The following is a 20,078-nucleotide window of genomic DNA, read 5'->3' as shown; positions in this document are numbered from 1 at the left end:
TTAAACCATACAGGATCCCTGGGTGGCGCAGCGGTTTGGCGCCTGCCTTTGGCCCAGGGCGCAATCCTGGAGACCTGGGATCGAATCCCACGTCGGGCTCCCGGTGCTTGGAGCCTGCTTCTCTCTCTGCCTGTGTCTCTGCCTCTCTCTCTATCTCTCTGTGACTATCATAAATAAATAAAAAAAAATAAAAAAAAAACCATACAGAAACAAGAACAACAAAAACAACTCACCTACAGGAGCCTTAAATTCACATCTAATTCAGCAACAGAGATCGTTGGAAAGTAATGCAACTTAGAACATGGACCTTGCAAGCATTAATCCGAAAAAAGCAGGGTGACTATGTGTAGAGCTGTTGGAGAAGAAAGTGACGGAGACAAAGCAGACATCACCTATGTCGATGCCAGGTGCGTACACATTCGCACCAACCACCAAAGCCTCACACAGGGAACAAGGCTGTCAGAAGTAACAGTAGAAATAGACCAGTCTACAGCTGGGGAATCGAACATCTTCCTCTCAGCAATCAACAGAGCTACCAGCAAGAAGGTAGGGGAGTCGAACACATAACCAACCAACAGCACCTGACTGACCTACAGAGTGCTCCACACAACAAAGCAGGGCAGACATCTCCCTCTACTCCAGGGATTACCAAGATAGACCATATCTTGAACTGTTAAACAAATCTCAACACAATTTAAATAGCTGAAATCCTACATAATGTGTTTTTTGACCAAACTAGAAATCAATAGCAAAGCAAAAACAAAAATAAAAACACAAGAAAACCCCTAAACATGTGGAAAATAAACATCATACTTTTAAAGAACCCATGATTCATAAAATATGAAAAATAATTAAAAATACATCCAGTTGACGGGCACCTGGGTGGCTCAGTCAGTTAGGTGTCTGACTCCTGATTTCAGCTCAGGTCATGATCTCAGGGTTGTGAGATCAAGCCTCACATTGGGCTCCATGCTCAATGGGGAGACTGCTTGGGATTCTCCTCCCTCTCTCTCTCTGCCCCTCTCACTAGTTCTCTCTTTCTTAAACAAACAAAACAAACAAACAAAAATACATGGAGTTGAATGGAAATGAAGCTACACATATCATAATTTGTGGAATATGCAGGGCAGTATTGACAGATAGATTTATTTTTTCTTTTTTTTATAAATTTATTTTTTATTGGTGTTCAATTTGCCAATATACAGAATAATACCCAGTGCTCATCCCATCAAGTGCCCACCTCAGGGCCCGTCACCCAGTCACTCCCATCTCCCACCTCCCACCTCCCCTTCCACCACCTCTAGTTCGTTTCCCAGAGTTAGGAGTCTCTCATGTTCTGTCTCCCTTTCTGATATCCCCCACTTATTTTTTCTCCTTTCCCCTTTCACTATTCCCTTTCACTATTTTTTTTTATATTCCTCAAACGAATGAGACCATATAGTGTTTGTCCTCCTCCAATTGACTTATTTCACTCAGCATAATACCCTCCTGTTCCATCCACGTCGAAGCAAATGGTGGGTATTTCTTGTTTCTAATGGCTGAGGAATATTCCATTGTATACATATACCACATCTTCTTTAGACAGATAAATTTATAGCATTGAATGTTTACATAAGAAATGAGGAAAGTCTCAAATTAATAACTGAAGTTCTTACCTCGAGAAAGCAGGAAAAGAAGAACAAAATAAACGAAAAGCAAGCAGAAGAAAGGAAATAATAAAAATAAGAGCAGAGATTAGTAAATTTTAAAACAGAAACATGATAGAGAATCATCAATGAAGCAAAGAGCTGATTCTTCAATAATATTAATAAAATGGGGATCCCTGGGTGGCGCAGCGGTTTGGTGCCTGCCTTTGGCCCAGGGCGCGATCCTGGAGACCCGGGATCGAATCCCATATCAGGCTCCCGGTGCATGGAGCCTGCTTCTCACTCCGCCTGTGTCTCTGCCTCTCTCTCTCTCTCTCTCTGTGACTATCATAAATAAATAAAAATTAAAAAAAATAATATTAATAAAATGGACACATCTCTAGCACAGTTGACAAAGGAGAAAGAGAAAAGACACAGATTATAGAAATCAGGAATGAAAGAGGACTATCATGAGAGATCATGTAGACATAATGAAGGCACACTCTGATGGACATCATATTTAAGTTTAATTGAAGACCCAGCTCTCAAGACTCACACAAGGAGGAACAGATAAATTAAATATGCCTACATCTATTAAAATTAAGTCAATAATTAATACAGTTTTAAAAAGCACTAAGGTGAAATGATTTCACTTGTGAATCCTCCCAAAGATACAAGGAAGAAATCATATGCGTTCTACACAGTTGCTTCCAGAAAGTAAAAGTAGACAAAACGCTGTCTCATCCTAAAAGATCAGCATTATCCTAATCCAAACACAAGATAAAGACATTACAGAAATATAAAACTGCAGACCAAAGTTTCTCATAAACATAGATAAAAAATCAAAATAGTAGCAAATCAAATGCAATAATATATAAAAAGAATTGCACACGAGCAAGTGGAATTATTCCAAGCCTGTAAGGCTAATTCAACACTAGAAACAGGTACTGTAATCCTACAGATCAATGAAAGAAGCAAAAATCGCATGATCCCATCAGTTGATACAGAAAGAGCATTTGACAAAATCTAAAATCCATCCATGGTGAAAACTGTCAGCAAGTAAGTTCTGGGGGCAGGGATTACCACAACTTGATAAAGTGTGCTTTACAAAATGCTACAGCAAATATCACACTTAATATCAAAGACAGAAGGCTTCTCTCTAAGACTGGAAACAAAACAACAATGTCTACTCTCATCGCCTTTCCTCAATATAGTACTGGTATCAGTATAGTATTTTATCACCACAATAAGGTGATAAAAACATATCTTTATTTGCAGATGGCACAATTGTCTAAATAGAAAGTCACAAAAACTCTAAAAAAAATACTTGTAGGACTAGTGAGTGAATTTAGCAAAGTTGCAGGATACCAGATAAACATAAGAAAACCCATTGCATTTCTATGCAATGAACACATGGGTGCTGAGATATAAAAGAATATAACCATATTTATAATTACACAAAAAGCGAGGAATACTTAGATGCAAATATAATAAAACATGCTGACTTTTATGCTGAAAACTGCAACATCATGATGAAAGCAATCAAAGACCATCTAAAGAACATACTTATTGACTAGAAGACTCAACATAGTGAAGACGTAAATTCCTCCCGCAAATGGTCTATAGACAATGCTATTTCTATAAATATCCCAATCAGAACTTTTGTAGATGGAGATAAGCAATCTATTTTATATTGAAAGCCACAGGCAAACCTGACAAGAGAGATATAAGTGGGAGAGTCACCATACTCAGTATTAAGGCTTGTTGTCTCCCCGTAATACCTCAGACAGCGTGGTGGGGAACAATGGGGGGGGGAGGGAAGGAGGCACAGAGGAGACAGTGTTCAAGTAGAGAGACCAGGGGGGTTATAGGATAGATGTGGCAAATCCAGGTGTGGCCAAGTGTGGAGTGTAAGATAGGGGAGTCCTGCTAGAGCAGTAGACCAGAATTAAAAAGTATACCACTGGGGGCAACTGGCAAAAGTGTAATATAAAGGATCTTTCTGTATTATTTCTTAAAACTGCTGTGAATCTACAATCATCTCTACAAAAATTTTAATTAAACTACTACCACTTGATCCCAATATGTAGACACTAGCTAGATCCTGAAGTTGTAATGACCTAGCATGACATTCTGCATTTCACAGATGACCCTGACCTCCCTCGTCATTCTGCCTCTTGCCACCTGCTGTCCTGAGCCCTGGCTCAGATGTGGGGATCATACGTTTGTAGGTCTCAGGTGCACACAGCTTCCCTTCACCTCTGCTTCTACTTGGAGATTCATTCCTCACGGGTGAAACTGCAAGTCCTTCAAAGACCTACCCCAGATGGTGTCTCCTCTGTATACCCTCATTTTGAATGCCTTGGAAGGCATTCAGTGCTCTCAGTCAATCAGTGGAAACTCCTTGGTGAGTGTTTCTTATTGTCTTTGGAGCTGTTCTTGATTTAGAGGCAACACAGAGGTTCAGTGTGCAAAGAACATGCTGTCTGATAGACAGGCACCCAACTAAGCTGAAAATTTAGATGTGGAGGATGAGCAACACAAGAAGATAAGCTCAGAAGACCAAGGGAGCCACAGAATGTTTTTGCCATTGGTACAGAGGGTCAGAGAAGGCTGTGAAAATATTCCAGACCCTGAAGCAATGTGGTCCAATTATTTATTAATGTGGCTTCCTCTCCGTCTTTCCTGGGGAGCCCCTCAAGAATGTGGCTCTTCTTTTCTTCATGTGGGTGCCACTAATGCTTAGAATCTTTCTTGGAAGCTGGTAGGATTCCGGAAGAACTCAGGAATATTTGTTGAGGCAATGTGGAACCATTGGTAATTGGACATTTCAGAATAAAGACTCGATCGTCGGAGGCAGCATCTGGTGCCATTGCCATCAATTGTCCTGGGAAGTTTTAGCTTCTGATTCTCCAGTCTTTGCCAGAATCCCAGTATCCTGAAAATCATCACCTCCAGTGCTGATATCTCTACTGCGGGGCACTACTTATTTATACCGTCATCTCATGAAATCTGATAAGACCTTCTAGTAGGTTCTGGGGCTACACAACTCCAGTCTAGCTCTCTTCCATATAACAACCTTTAAACTATTTTAAGGATACTATTTGGATCTTTGTCCTGACCAGGCTGTATTCCCAAAATCATTGTTTATAGGGACAGAAAGTAAAACAAAACAAAAAAAAACAAAACCTAAAACAAAATAAAAGCATCAAGCCTTTGTTTTTTTTTTGTTTGTTTGACATATATCCAAAATACAAAATAGATTGGAACTGCTTATGTAGTGGGTCCATTTCCAGAGAAATCCTGCTAAGTTGCAGGAACGTCACCCTCCAGAAGCATTGTTGGTGGCTGAATAGTTAAACCTTCTTGCACAGAGCCAAGACAGTTATATACTGTCTTATTTTCTCCTTCTATGCTGTGACCCTAGATCCCAGAGCTGAACTAGGGCAGTGTTCCTTATTCGTGTCCTTGTTGTGTTGGAAAAAACCTCCAGAGACAATAGGACACGTTCTCTGATTTTACAAATGAGGAATACAAATTCTGGGAAGTGTCTTGAGGTAACTGTAGGAAGGCTCTGCTAATAATTTATAATATTGAATGACATGCTCATTATCTTCTCCCCAATAAGGAGTTCATCCTGATTCCACATACGTAACTGAAAACAATTAAATAACATTGGAAACGGTCATCAAGATGCTATTTTCTCAATTATCTCTGCTAATGTCAAATTAAGGAGTTTTCAGGTTTAGGCTATGAGATCGGACAATGGAAAAGCAATGTTGAAAGCTATATAAACTTTCTGACTGGGGAGATTTGTAGGGCAGGCTGCTCAGTATTGCAGTGCTGCTTTTCATGCAAAACGCTGCTGTTTCAGTCTAGCCAGATGGAGTCCCAGGATCTATTCCTCCTGAAGTGAAGCACTTTGTCCATGATTACTTGCCTTCTTGCCAGTCTACTTTGTTTTGTTTTTAGCTTATTTCTTTTGGTAAAAATTAGAGTCTGTATTTATCTTAAAAACTCAAACTAAAACGGGTAGGAAATATCAGAAAGGGAGACAGAACACGAAGACTCCTAACTCTGGGAAACGAACTAGGGGTGGTGGAAGGGGAGGAGGGCGGGGAGTGGGGGTGAATGGTGACGGTCACTGAGGGGGGCACTTGACGGGATGAGCACTGGGTGTTATTCTGTATGTTAGCAAATTGAACACCAATAAAAATAAATTTATTTTTTTAAAAAAAAAACTCAAACCAGGGTTACGTTTTCATGATATAATTTGTACCTAACTGAAATATATTGAAGCTGAAATTCATACTGACTAATAAATCAAAACAATTGAAAACTGTTTGGAAATGTTACTATGGAAAAAGAGACAAAAAAATTTTTTCCCAAACCCCCTGTCTGCTGGGTTCGCCCTTTTTCCAGGGGCTAGGTGACACCTCTTGTCTGTGGGATGTCCTGAGCCCACCACATTGTTTCCTAGGGTCCCAGCCAGAACAGTTGTTTACATCCTCCTGTGTCCTCCAGCCCCACGGGCCAGGGCTGAATTGGAGCTCAGTGACCCAGCTCCTTCTGGCTGTCCCAGCAATCTCTAGTTACCTCCAAGTGAGGACATGACCTTAGTCTGTGCTCCAGGGGCTTTTACTAATTCAAAATTGTGCAGTTGCACAAAAATGTGCAAATAGCTTGTACATCACTTAAAAATGAAATTAAAGGGATCCCTGGGTGGCGCAGCGGTTTGGCGCCTGCCTTTGGCCCAGGGTGCGATCCTGGAGACCCGGGATCGAATCCCACATCAGGCTCCCGGTGCATGGAGCCTGCTTCTCCCTCTGCCTGTGTCTCTGCCTCTCTCTCTTTCTCTCTGTATGACTATCATAAATAAATAAAAAAAATTAAAAAAAATGAAATTAAATTAAAGTAACCATTATAATTTTGAGGGCAGACCTCACAGTGGCTACATTTGTCAGCCATGATCCCTGTAGGGGGCCGATTTCAACAGTGTTAGTCTATCTCCCTGTCTGCTCAGGCTCACTCATTGCCAATTACCAATGTAGAAGCCTCCCCCTACCTTTTTTCTTCATTCTCAAGTATTCTTAAATCTCCTCTCTGAGCGACTTATTTCACTTAGCATCATCCTCTTTAGCTCCACCCACATGGCTGCAAATGGCAGGATCTCATTCTTTCTGATGGCTGAGTAATATTCCATTCCGGACATGGACCCACATCCTCTTTATCCATTCATCTGTCAAAGGACATCTGAGCTCTTTCCATAATTTGGCTATTGTACATAATGCTGCAGTAAATGGCGGGGAGCATATAGCTTTTCAAATTAAGCATTATTGTATTGGGGGGCTAAATACCTAGTAGTGCAATTACTGGATCATCGGGTAATTCTATTTTAAAATGTTTGAGTACCCTCCATACTGTTTTCCACAGTGGCTGCCCCAGTGTTTGGACCCCACCAACAGTGCACCTGGGGTCCACATTCTCCTCATCCTCACCAACACCTGTTCTTTCCTGTTGTCATTTTAGCCATCCTGACAGGTGTGAGGTGATATGTCATTGTGGCTTTGATTTGCATTTCCCTGATGACAGGTGACGTTGAGCATCTTTTCAAGTGTCTCACGGCCGTCTGATATCTTCTCTGGAGAAATATCTGTTCATGCCTTCTGCTTATTTTTAAACTGGATTATTTGGTTTGAGGGTATTGTATAAGTTCTTTATAGATTCTGGATACTAACCCTTTATCAGTTATATCATTTGCAAATATCGTCTCCTACAGTGCATTGCCCTTTAGCTTTGTTGACTATTTCCTTTGCTGTGCAGAAGTTTTTTATTTTGATGAAGTCCTATTAGTTTATTTTTGTTTTTGTTTTCCTTGCCTCAGGAGACAGATCTAGGAAAATATTGCTATGGCCAATGTCAGAGAAATTACTGCCTGTGCTCTCTTCCAGGAATCTTTTTGGTTTCAGGGCTCCTCATATTTAGGTCTTTATTCTCTTTTGAGTTTATTTCACCCATATGTGGAATTTATGTAATTTTTTTTTTTTTTTTTTTTAGAATTCACAGAACAGAAGTCGTCACAGGAAACACCTTCTGCACTATGAGGGTGCAGAGAGGGTGGTCTGCCTTCGACAGGTGACTGCATGAAGACCACCAGCCATGGGGGGTGGGGTAGGATTAGCACATTTACCAGCAGGTACTAAATCTCTCTGATACCATCTTCCTTTTCTCGTGATCAAATAAATATGTGTTTGCCCTAAATCGAGGGGCAAGGATGGGGAGCCATGGGAACTGGGGGGGGGGGTCACAGGGGAATCAGGCGTCGAGCAACACATGCCATCCACCACGGGGAGAGCAGAGGGTGGGGGGCCCAGAAAGGGGTGCTCAGACACCCTCCGTCCTTGGGGAAGTGGGGGCACAGCCTCAGCTATGGTCTCTGATGACCCTTTCTAGGGGGCTCACCCCACATCTCAGGAGGGCAGAGTGAGAAGCTCACCATTTGCTGGGATGGCACGGGGTACAGATTACTGGCCTGATGCTGCTTCCAAAAGGTGTGACCCTCACAGGGAACAACTTTCCTAGGATCCTGGACTGTCATTCTGCCCGTTACTGTTGCACGTTTTCACATCTCCTTGTGGAACAATCATGGCACCAGATGTCAAGCTGGCTGATTTCTGTTGGTTGTGGCGATGTGCCAGAATCAGGCTGTTTGGGTCATGTAGACCCAGCCCCGTATGTGAGAGATGGCCCCCACACCCCCTGCCCTCACGCCTCCCCACATTGATATTCTGGAGAAAGGCTCTACTAGCTCTAGTTATGGGTTCCTACCAATTGAATACGATCTACATTTAATCAGGTCATAGTCCTCTAAAATTACAATAAAGCACCCACCTTGTATTAAAATACGGTCCAGATTCCTCGGGGATACCTCCTAATCCCAAAGGCTGGTCCCTGGTTAGTGTCCTGTCCTCATTTCAACATGTGATGAATACACAGGTCCTAAATACCCGCCAGAACCAAGTTTCGTCCGTGCCCTCCCTGACCACTTGAGCCGTGCTACCTCCTCTCAGACTCCCAGAACACATGGTCTTCTTTATTTCAGACTCTGGCTTTCTGCTCTATGAGACGTCAGGATCCTGGAGACAGCAGAATCATCCCATATCGACTGGCGTTTACTGGATTTCACTGGATTCTACTCCTGCCAGCAGTGGCACAGTGAGCGCCGCCTGCAGAGCTGCTTGTCAGTGACTCTTGAACTTGACAGAGCATCGGACTCCGCGAGTGCCCAGTCCCTGCCAGAGGCCCCTATTCAGCAGGTTTGGAACAGACCCGGGGGTCTGCACATCTAACCAGCTTTCAGCAGATGCCGGGGCCCCAGGCTGTTGCAGTGAGGCCTTGGCTTTGGACCCCATCTGCCCAGGCACCTCCCACCTCTTCTGGTTTGTGTGTCCGGGTCGTTTACCCTTTCTCACATCATAATCAAGCCACATCACTATTTCCTGAACTCCCTCGTTTGCCATTTACTGGTTGTCTGACTCGTGCTTCATGCTAGGCTACACTCCAGGAGACAAAGTCAAGGAGGAGCTTTGAGCCGTTCAGGAGCCGGTGTCTAGACAGATACACCACCGTGGAACAGCCTTGAGCTGCCTTGGGGCTGATGACTCCGGGAAGCCCATGTGTTGATGTTGATGGGATGTAGTTGGATGAAGACGAAGGGGATTAGGACACAAAATAAACACAAATATAAACTGTGTATTATTAATTAATCCCTTGCTTAATTAATTAATCCTGTGCTTAAATAACAAGCACGTTCACAGTGCCCGCTCTGTATGTAGGCCTTCACTAGGTGCTGGGATCTAAGGAAAGCAGTAGAGTGAAGCTCCGATCCCAGTGGGGCTCCTTAAAGCCAATGAGCGATTTCAATCAGTCTAGCAGGTGTCACCATCGACGCATGCCCCGGGAGCCCCGGGAGCTGGACATTTGGGGTCCAGACAGTCCCGGGGCCAGTGGCTCCACTGCTGTGCTGACTTGCTGGGCTCCCCATCATCCTGGGCGGGCAAGGGTGAGGTAGGGGGTGTAGCTCTTAAGGGCACCCTCTCTGGCCTTTCCTGCTGCTCTCCCAAGTGACCCTGTTTGCTCATCTCTCTGGTGGGGAATAGGGAAGCGGCCCCCTCCATCCACTGGTGATGCAATGGCTGAGAAGCTCAGAAAATGAGGCCAAACTAAAAAACAATTATTTGGAAATTCATTTTTCCATAAAGGAGAAACAGACTGATAGCTGCTACTTTTTGGGTGGGAGGAAAAGAAAGGCGTGGGACCGGCAAGGGGTACAGAGAGGCCCTCACGAGGGCAGAGCAACACTGGTTCAGGGTTCTGCTCACCAGGTGACGTACTGGCGTCTGTTTCATCAGTATTTAAACCGGAGCATATGATTTATGTGTTCTATAAGGCTTTTATACGCGGGTTATATATCACACAAGCTATATATTCCGTATAGTTTTGTGTGTGCGTTTCGTAATAAGGTAAAACAACCGAAGGCGCAGGAGATGTGAACTAGAGAACAGAGAACACGTACAGAACACAGAGGAAACTGAACACGGTGGCCCCCAAACCGATTGTGAAGGTTAATCAAGGATACACCTCTAGTCCCACAGAACCCACTTTGTGGATCATTGGGTAAATGGTACCGTAGTATCACTGTTAGTAAGGGAGGCCACACACTCGTGGAAACGTGAATTTTCTCACCAAAGAACACAACCAAGCTATCCCAGGGTATCTGGGAAGCTGGTGTTTGGGTGGCTGGAAGGATACGGGGTTTGGGCGGGCTCTCTGCGGAGCGCTGAGCATCAGGTGTGCACAGCACAGGCGGTCGGAAGCCCCTACCTGAGAAGCCCAGACGGGCACAAGCCAAGAACAGAAATGTGTATTTATGACTGCAGAGCATCGCACTGAGCAGCCTGTCTTACTCTGAGGTCCTTGTAAGGCATGGGAGAGGGAGGTTAATGAAAGCAGGTATTCAGTATATTTTAAGTTAAAATGACGATAATGACACATGCTGGCCTGGGAGAAACCCTGAAAATTTCTGAAACTGGAAATCAGAAATTCTTCTTTTCACGGAAAGTGATTCCTAGTCATGATCTCTATTTAGTTCTCCGCACACCGTCTGCTTTCCTGTTTTTGTCATCTTTTGTTGACTCAAGTATTTTTGTGCACATTTAGCCTAGGTTTAGCATCAGCTACTCCAAGAAAGAGGAAATTAGCTAGACTTTGTGCTTTTCAGGAGCCTTACACATGCCTGTCCATGTAAATAATTTTACTGTGCCACCTATGAAAAGACAACCTCCTGTGCTTAAATCCCAGGGAACAGATTAATGTAACGGCATGTGTCCCAAGCATTGCTTAACATTTAACATTCGCCATTTGGTTTAATCTCCACAGCCATGCTGTGGAAGCTATCATGGCCCTCATGTGAGAAACGAGGAAAAGATTAGCAGCTTTTAAAAGATATAGAAGCAGAGGCGCCTGGCTGGCTCAGTGGTTGAGCGTCTGCCATTGGCTCAGGGCGTGATCCTGGGGTCCTGGGATCAAGTCCCTCGTCACGCTACCTGCATGGAGCCTGCTGCTCCTCTGCCTGTCTCTGCCTCTCTCTCTGTGTCAGGAATAAATAAATAAAATCTTTAAACAAGACAGAGAGAAAGAGAACCAGTAGCTGAGACTGGATTTGAACCCAGGACCTCTTTGCTCTAAGGCAACACTTCTAACTAATTAGGCACTTAGGATTAAAAAGACAGGTCCGCACAGCTGTGTTCATTGTGCCTTGTTCTGAGTCCTGCCGCCTCGCCCCTGTTGCATGCTTCCTGACCCAGACCTCTAGAGCTGGGGCCCGTGCTAACTCGGTTTCCCTGGCATGAAGGGGGTCTTCCAAAGCCCTACACCTCTCTCCAGGTTTTTCTAGTAAGAGCTTCCACCATTTCCCACCAGCGGACAGAAGGCAGAGCAAGATTCCACGACACCAATAGGCTCAGCTCCCCTCCCCACGGCCCTTCCACCTGCTGCCCCTCCCACCAGAGGTCAGGGTGGGAGACCCACACTCCACAGCGCCCTGTGTGGGAAATAGCTGTGATATGGGCATAGAATTTCTTGTTGTGAACACGGTTATGGTTTTAGTCTCAGAAGGCTTTTCTTACCTTTTAAAAAATATGTTTGTATTGCAAATTATTGTACATAAAGATCAATACAAGTTCGTTGAATTATTATTACTCCATTGTTGCCAAGAAAACCATCTTTTCTCATTATCTGAGGGCTAGTTAGGAGTCCATACTCCTCTGAAAGCCGCGGAGGAGAATTCAGCATCTTTATTCCAAGAATAAAGTCATCCAAATGTGGCATTACTTGAACCCTTATCTGAGCCAGGACATCTATCATAATGCACAATTTATTTTTATTAAGTGTTTGTTGGGATCCCTGGGTGGCGCAGCGGTTTAGCGCCTGCCTTTGGCCCAGGGCGCGATCCTGGAGACCCGGGATCGAATCCCACGTCGGGCTCCCAGTGCATGGAGCCTGCTTCTCCCTCTGCCTATGTCTCTGCCTCTCTCTCTCTCTCTCTCTCTGTGACTATCATAAAAAAAAAAGTGTTTGTTGATTTTTAGTTGATTTTTTTAATTGAAGTAATTGGTTAGCCTTAAAAAATTAAATTAAAAATATATCCATTATACCACTGTATTAACAGGAAAAAAGTATCATTTACGTGTTACTCTGTCCACATATGTTCATAAATTTAGAATTATATATTTTACTTGATATTGTTCTATTGTTTTAGTACTGAAATAAAATACTACATAGTTTTGAATTTTCTACTATGTAATATATATGTAATAGTACATGTATACTTATTAGTATTAGTATATGTAATATATATATTATAACATTACATTATATATATATATGTAATAGTCTAGCTTATGGTGATGCCCCGTATTTTATACATTTCATATTATGTCAGAATATGTTTATTTTTCTTATTTAAATACATGGAGAACTCAGAACCCTCGTGCACTCTTGCTTGGAGTGTAAAACAGTGCAGCTACCAATGGTACAGAATTTCTCTAGAAATTAAAACTGTAGCTATCATAGGATCCAGTAGTCCCACTTCCAAGTATCTGTCCATAACAGATGAAATCAGGATCTCAAAGAGTTACCTTCTCTCTCACATCCACTGCAGCACTGTGCACAACAGACAAGATGTGGAAGGGTAGAGAAAATGTGGGGTAGATGTAGAGTGGAGTATGATTCACCCTTACACGAGAAGGAAATCCTGCCAATTGAGATATGCATATGCACAGATGCACACGCGGACGTACATGCACACAGAGACGTGCATACATACATGCACACACATGCACAACCATGTACATACACCTATGCATACTTATAGGCACATGCACACACGAGCACACACATACATACACAGATATGTGCACACACAGCCATGCATACACCATGAAATACATGCACATACAGACACAGACATTCATACATAAGGCATATATACATGCACATGCATATACACAGGCATGCACACACATATACAGAGATATGCACACAGAGACATGCATACATGCATGCACACATATGCACACAGGCATGCATGCACACATATACATGTGAGCATGCATGTGCACACACAGATATGCACACACTCACACAGACACACCCATACACAAATGCATACACACAAACATATACACATGCTGACTCCCAGCATGGAACCAACACAGGACTCCATCTCACAACACTGAGACCAGGACCTGAGCCGAAATCAAGAGTCAGACACTTAACTGACTGAGCCACCAGGTGCCCCAAGAATCTGGTTTGTGATGACAAGGAGCCATGCAAGTTTTGGGAGAGCATCCGTACCCTTCCAAAGAGCAGAAGAAACAGCGCAAGACACAGGACTTACAATTCTCCAAGTAAACAACTGGTTTATTAATGCCAGAAGAAGAAGAGTACAACCCATGATTGACCAGTCAAATCAAGCAGTGAGCCAAGGAGCTGCATACAGCCCAGAGGGTCAGCCCATGAGGAGCTTTGTGTTGGATGGTCAGCAACACATGGGAATCCGGCCTGCAGGTTTGCAGAGCATGCCAGGGGACTACGTTTCTCAGGGTGGTCCTATGGGAATGAGTATGGCACAGCCAAGTTACCCTCCTCCCCAGCTGACCGCACACCCTACTCAATTAAGACATGGACCCCCAATGCATTCATATTTGCCAAGTCATCCCCACCACCCAGCCATGATGATGCACAGAGGACCCCCTACCCACCCTGGAATGACTATGTCAGCACAGAGTCCCACAGTGTTAAATTCTGTAGATCTCAATGTTGGTGGACAGGTCATGGACATTCATGCCCAGTAGTATAAGGGAACTCAAGGAAAAAGGAAACACACACAAAAACTATTTTAGGACCTTCTGAACTTTGACCAGATGTTGACACTTCATATGAAATCCAGACAGCTGTGATTATTTTTTACTTTTGTAATTTTTCATCAAGCAACAGAGGACCAAGGAGACCAGAACACAAATGTGAAACCATGGGCTCACTGAGACGATTCTGTCCATGTAAAGATCCTCTGGAAAAAGACTCCGAGAGTTATAACTACTGTAGTATAAATATAGGAACTAAGTTAAACCTTGTACATTTCTGTTGATCACTCTGTTACGTTGCCTCAAATAGTTTTAGAAGAGAAAAAAATATATATCCTTGTTTTCCACACTATGTGTGTTGTTCCCAAAAGAATGACTGTTTTGGTTCATCAGTGAATTCACTATCCAGGAGAGACTGTGGTCTATTTTAAACCTGTTGGGCCAATGAGAAAAGAAGCACGCTGGAGACCATGGTGAACGTCTGGCTGAACCTCATCCCTTGGACTCCAGCTTCCAGAATGTGTTTTCATGCCCGGCCTTTGTTCCTCCAGAAATGTGTCCTTTAGTTTCCAACAGATCTTTATAGTTTGTGCTTCATAAGCCAATTCTTCTTATTATTTTGGGGGACTCTTCTTCAAAGAGCTTGCCAGTGAAGATTTAAAGATGGAGCAGGAGCTTCTTCCAAGAGTTCTAAGCCTTGGCTGTGGACAAAACAATCTCAAGTTGGGCAGCTTTCCTCAACACAAGAAAGTTATTAATGGTCATAGCACCACAACTAGGACTTTATCAGGAACTCAAAGCTTGGAGGAGAAAAAGGAGCAAGAGAATATTGTAACAAACTTCGTACAGAGTTTGGTCTATTGATTGTTTCCTGTTAGATATTCTATGTGTTTACCTCAATTGAAAAAAAAAAAGAATGTTTTTGCTAGTATCAGATCTGCTGTGGAATTGGTATTGTATGTCCATGAATTCTTTTCTCAGCACGTGTTCCTCACTAGAAGAAAATGCTGTTACCTTTAAGCTTTGTCAAATTTACATTAACATACTTGTATGAGGACTGTGACGTTACGTAAAAAAAAAGGTGTTAAGTCACAAAATGCGGTAATAAATATTTCATTTTTGAAAAAAAATATACACATGCCTACACGGAGACATATATACACATACATATGCGCAGACATGCACACGAACATCCACAGACATGCACACACATCCACAGAGACACACAGAGCTATTCTCCTAGTAACTAAGATAATGCTGTTTTATAGTTTTGCATATCAAAAACAAATCAAAGTAACTTTCACACATACTGGATAATGTGTGATATACAGTATTTGCTTAACAGTTTTCAGAGATCGTTGGATAAAAGCAAAACCAACAGTCCTCCTCCTTCCCCCCGATTGCCTCCCCTGGCTACTCATTATAAGAAGATAGGGGGACGAAATGTCCCCCGCTTTGAAAGGAGCCTGTTAAATTTGCCAAACATTGTGCATGTCTACAGCTAGCTAATTTACATGCCTCCGAACATTTCAGAGCATGAATGGAAGGTCACATTTTTCGAAACTCAGAACCTTGTTTCATAGAACAGCTAAGCTTTCGGGTACACAAGATGAAAGGGTTTTTGGTTTTGGTTTTGTTCTTGTTTTTTTTTATAATAAATTTATTTTTTATTGGTTTTCAATTTGCCATCATACAGAATAACACCCAGTGTTCATCCCATCAAGTGTCCCCCTCAGTGCCTGTCACCTATTCACCCCCACCCCCTGCCCTCCTCCCCTTCCACCACCCCTAGTTGTTTCCCAGAGTTAGGAGTCTCTCAAGTTCTGTCTCCCTTTCTGATATTTCCTACCCTTTTCTTCTCCCTTCCCTTCTGTTCCCTTTCACTATTATTTATATTCCCCAAATGAATGAGACCATATAATGTTTGTCCTTCTCCGATTGACTTACTTCACTCAGCATAATACCCTCCAGTTCCATCCAAGTAGAAGCAAATGGTGGGTATTTGTCATTTCTAATGGCTGAGTAATATTCCATTGTATACATAAACCACATCTTCTTTATCCATTCATCTTTCGATGGACACCGAGGCTCCTTCCACAGTTTGGCTATTGTGGACATTGCTGCTATAAACATCGGGGTGCAGGTGTCCCGGCGTTTCATTGCATCTGTATTTTTGGGGTAAATCCCAAAGATACAGATTTTAAAGGCTCTTCACCACTGTCTTCCAGCTTTCCATGTGGTCTTTGAAAAGTTTGATTCCATCTAACTCTTAGTCTTTTATATCTGACTTGTTCAGCTTCTCTTTAGAGGTGTTAAGGATGGCTAGTTCCCTTGTATTCCTTTTTTTTTTTTGTTCCCTTGTATTCTACATAGCCGCCCCCTCTTCTCTCCTCTTGCTCCATTTCAAGTGTGCGTATGCACACTTCCTTCCATTCCCAATGATGGCAGCTAAGACTTGGCTGGAACATTTGATAAGACTTTCCTAAATGCTTAATGATTTCAGGATGGAATTTTAACACATCAGGCTAAATGTTTTGTATTTATCATTCTTGACCCGTAGTGTCAATTCAGTTTACAACTTTACACCACGATAACCATAATGTCACTTTTCTGACAAGTCATTTTTCCAGTATAGCATATTTTCACTCAAAAACATTAAACAAATATTCTATAAGCAGCAGTATTTTGATATTATCATTTTAGACAAAGACTCACTTGCCAATTCACTTGACACAATTTCTAGGTAAAGAGTATCATGTGGAACAGATCCTAAGTGTGTGCTATGTTTAACTTGTACTGTGTCTGTTTTTCACACGCATTAAGTGAGAGGAATTCTTCAGTGTGTTTGAAGTGATTTTCTGGTTAGCATTCATTTTGTCCTAAAGGGGTTTTTTTTGTATTGTGACTTTATTTTTAAGAGCATCGCAAGTACAAAATAGTATGAGCCTCCAAAAGCTCAAGTATTGGTGGAAAGGAAATGGTACAGAAAGAAGAATGAGAAACCTAGCTATTCAAAAAAGACGGGTGTGATAAACAGAATGAAAAGGGAGAAAAAATAAGATACTTTGAATGTTTTAAAAGGAGAGTTCATCATATTGTATATAAAGTTTTTGCAAATTATGAGAAGATAAAGAAAAATTCTGAATCAGTCATATATTTTGGGAAATTGATCATGCCCACAAAAGAAGCTGCTTCTGGTTGTAGTCTCAAGAAAGAGAAAGTTATCAAGTGTGTCTCACTCTGACCCAGAATGTCTGGCTGAAAGTCCATTAGATTCCCCCCCTTCCTCCTCCTCCACCCACCACCAGGTCTTTAATTCATCTTTGGCAAATACAGTTAACCTTCATTACATTAGGTTTTACATGCAAATCATGTTTGTTTATTTTCAAATTATCACTTGTTACTTAGACACATTTGTATTATTTAGTTGTTATATTTTTCTGCAAAAATTATATAAGATCTTGGGCTGGGATTTAAGGCATCATAATTCTTCCCATTAAAATTAGTGAAAATTATTTTTTTGAAAATGGATTTTTAATTAACACTGTATTTAGGAGAATGAATTAAAGATATTAAACAAGAGGATAGTTGAATGTGGTGTTTCTCAAACTCTGTAGGTCCAAATCTCAACTGGGGTCTTATACTAAGGAGTCCCTGAGCCTGACCACAAGCCAGAGGACAGTTTACTGCTCCATAAGAGTGCCCTTGAGCTAGAATAACCAAACATATATTGTGCAAAGTAGACACTTTCAGCAGTGAAAGCGGAGCTATTAATACCTACATCAGGAAAACTGCAGTCTAATGAGACTGTCCCAGGCAAATGAGGACTGTGTTTGACTCTTTTAGCTAGAGTCAGTAATGTGCCTGTAGATGATTAACAACTAGCTCTCTAGGGGGAGAGAGGCCCATTTCAGTGTTTGCTTCTACCTGCTAGAAAAAGCCCATTGCGACGTTTGCTTCTATCTGATAGATTTCCATAGTATAAATACTCCCACCAGGGCCAATTTTAAGCTACTAATAGTCTAACAACCAGCTTGGAAGATTCTTGAAAACTTGATAATCAGTTTTTGCCAGCCAAGAACCAACATAACACAACAAGCCAGCTCCAGTCCAACAGTCCTGGAGTGTAGATATTAATTATTTGCAGTTCAGAGTAGAATTTGGCTTTCCTTCCTCAATATCCTATATTCCTGTTTCTTCTCTGTGGATAGAATTCTTCCCAGCAGACTAGAAATTCTACTACTGGGATGCCTGGGTGGCTCAGCAGTTTAGCGTCTGCCTTTGCACCCAGAACATGATCCTGGAGTTCCAGGGAGGAGTCCCACATCAGGCTCCATGCAGGGAGCTCCATGCTTCTCTCTCTGTGTCTCTGCCTCTTTCTCTCTGTGTCTCTCATGAATAAATAAATAAAATCTTTTAAAAAAGATTAAATAAAGTATGTTTGGAGGAATTAGGATTGGGATTCTTCTGAAGGTAGTAGAACTTTCTTTTAATATCTTATTTATTTAATCATGAGAGACAGAGAGAGAGAGAGAGAGGGGCAGAGAGACATAGGCAGAGGGAGAAGCAGGCTCTATGCAGGGAGCCTGATGTGGGACTCAATCCCGGGACTCCAGGATCCCACCCTTGGCAGAAGACAGATGCTCAACTGCTGAGCCCACCTAGGTGTGCCATATTTAATCTTCTCAAGAAATATTTCATGTGTTTTCAGCATGCTATGTATTGTGGTATACAAGAATACAGCCACCCAATATCACTAGTGTCGTTAGAGTCCAGGATAGTCCATCTTGAATAAAACCATGTGCTATCAACAGGCCAATCAGCGTCAAATAGCACCAAAATCAGCACAGTTCCATGAAGAGATGACCAGGCTTACATATTATTTCAGCAATCTTCAGGGTCTTTTAATTTCCCGTAGGCAACTAAGAGTATAAATGGTGTAACTACAGATATGGCCCAAGAATATGCAGATGTAATTACACAGGATGGTTGGAATCTAGGAAGCAAACATTTCTCTGAATGAGGATTTAGAGGAAACATAATATTCAGATACACAGTTCTTTCTAGCATGAAGACAAATGTCATAGAACTACGAAGAGTACTTTAGCTCCTAGACCACAGCTCCATTCCAAAAAGGTTATTTTGCATTTACACAACTAAAGCAGAGTTAGGTTTACCTGGAACTCAGGGATGGTTTGCCTCCACATATATCAAGTGTCTCCTTTTAGGAGGCAGATGCTTGTTTATATATTTTAAGTGATGATATTTTCAGTTTTCAGTGTCTACTCCTGCTAGATCCCAGTCTCAATATAGGTCACCTTCTTCTTTATCAAAATCAGCTTTTTCTCTCTCCTTAATGGTATCCCAAATTTTGGGCTGTATTCTTGACACCAAGCTGCAAAGAGAAGTGAACACAATACTGTCCCCAGGAAGTTCACATTTCAGTTGGGGAGAGATACAATTATATATACCATTAACTATAACAAAAATAAGAGATAGAGGTACAGACCAAAGACGGAATTAATCGTTAAACTAAGAACATAAGGATCATAAATTCATTTTCTAGTAGCCATTAGCATCTATGTGCTGTCTGCTTTGACTATTTTCCAGCGTGCCCACATACACTTTGAATTTTTATCAGACCCATGTGTTTCCTGTTCAAAAATACTTAATTTCATTTTTACAAGTCACCATTAGATTTTTTTTAAAGAACTTGACAAACTGATCACAAAATATACATGGATAGTGATGCGGTATTTCTCTGTTTAAAGTTTACATTATAGATTCTGACTAGAATATATATGATCGTGCAAAAAAAAAAAAGTACTTGTATTCCTATTCAAATTGCTTCTGAGAAGCAAATCTCTAAATATATTATGGAAGGCAATAAAGATATTTTGTTTCCTTATGAAAAAAATATATAGAATAGTAAATATATAAGAATATTCTAAACAATTTGAAACGAGAAATAAAAGGGAAAGTAGACTTACACTTAGATAGCAAGACATAGAGATATAGAAATCAAAAG

The sequence above is a fragment of the Vulpes vulpes genome, chromosome 7, assembly GCF_048418805.1.
Source record: "Vulpes vulpes isolate BD-2025 chromosome 7, VulVul3, whole genome shotgun sequence".
NCBI classification, from domain to species: domain Eukaryota; kingdom Metazoa; phylum Chordata; class Mammalia; order Carnivora; family Canidae; genus Vulpes; species Vulpes vulpes.
The sequence above is the reverse complement of the archived record's forward strand: the minus strand, read 5'-3'. Positions refer to the sequence as shown.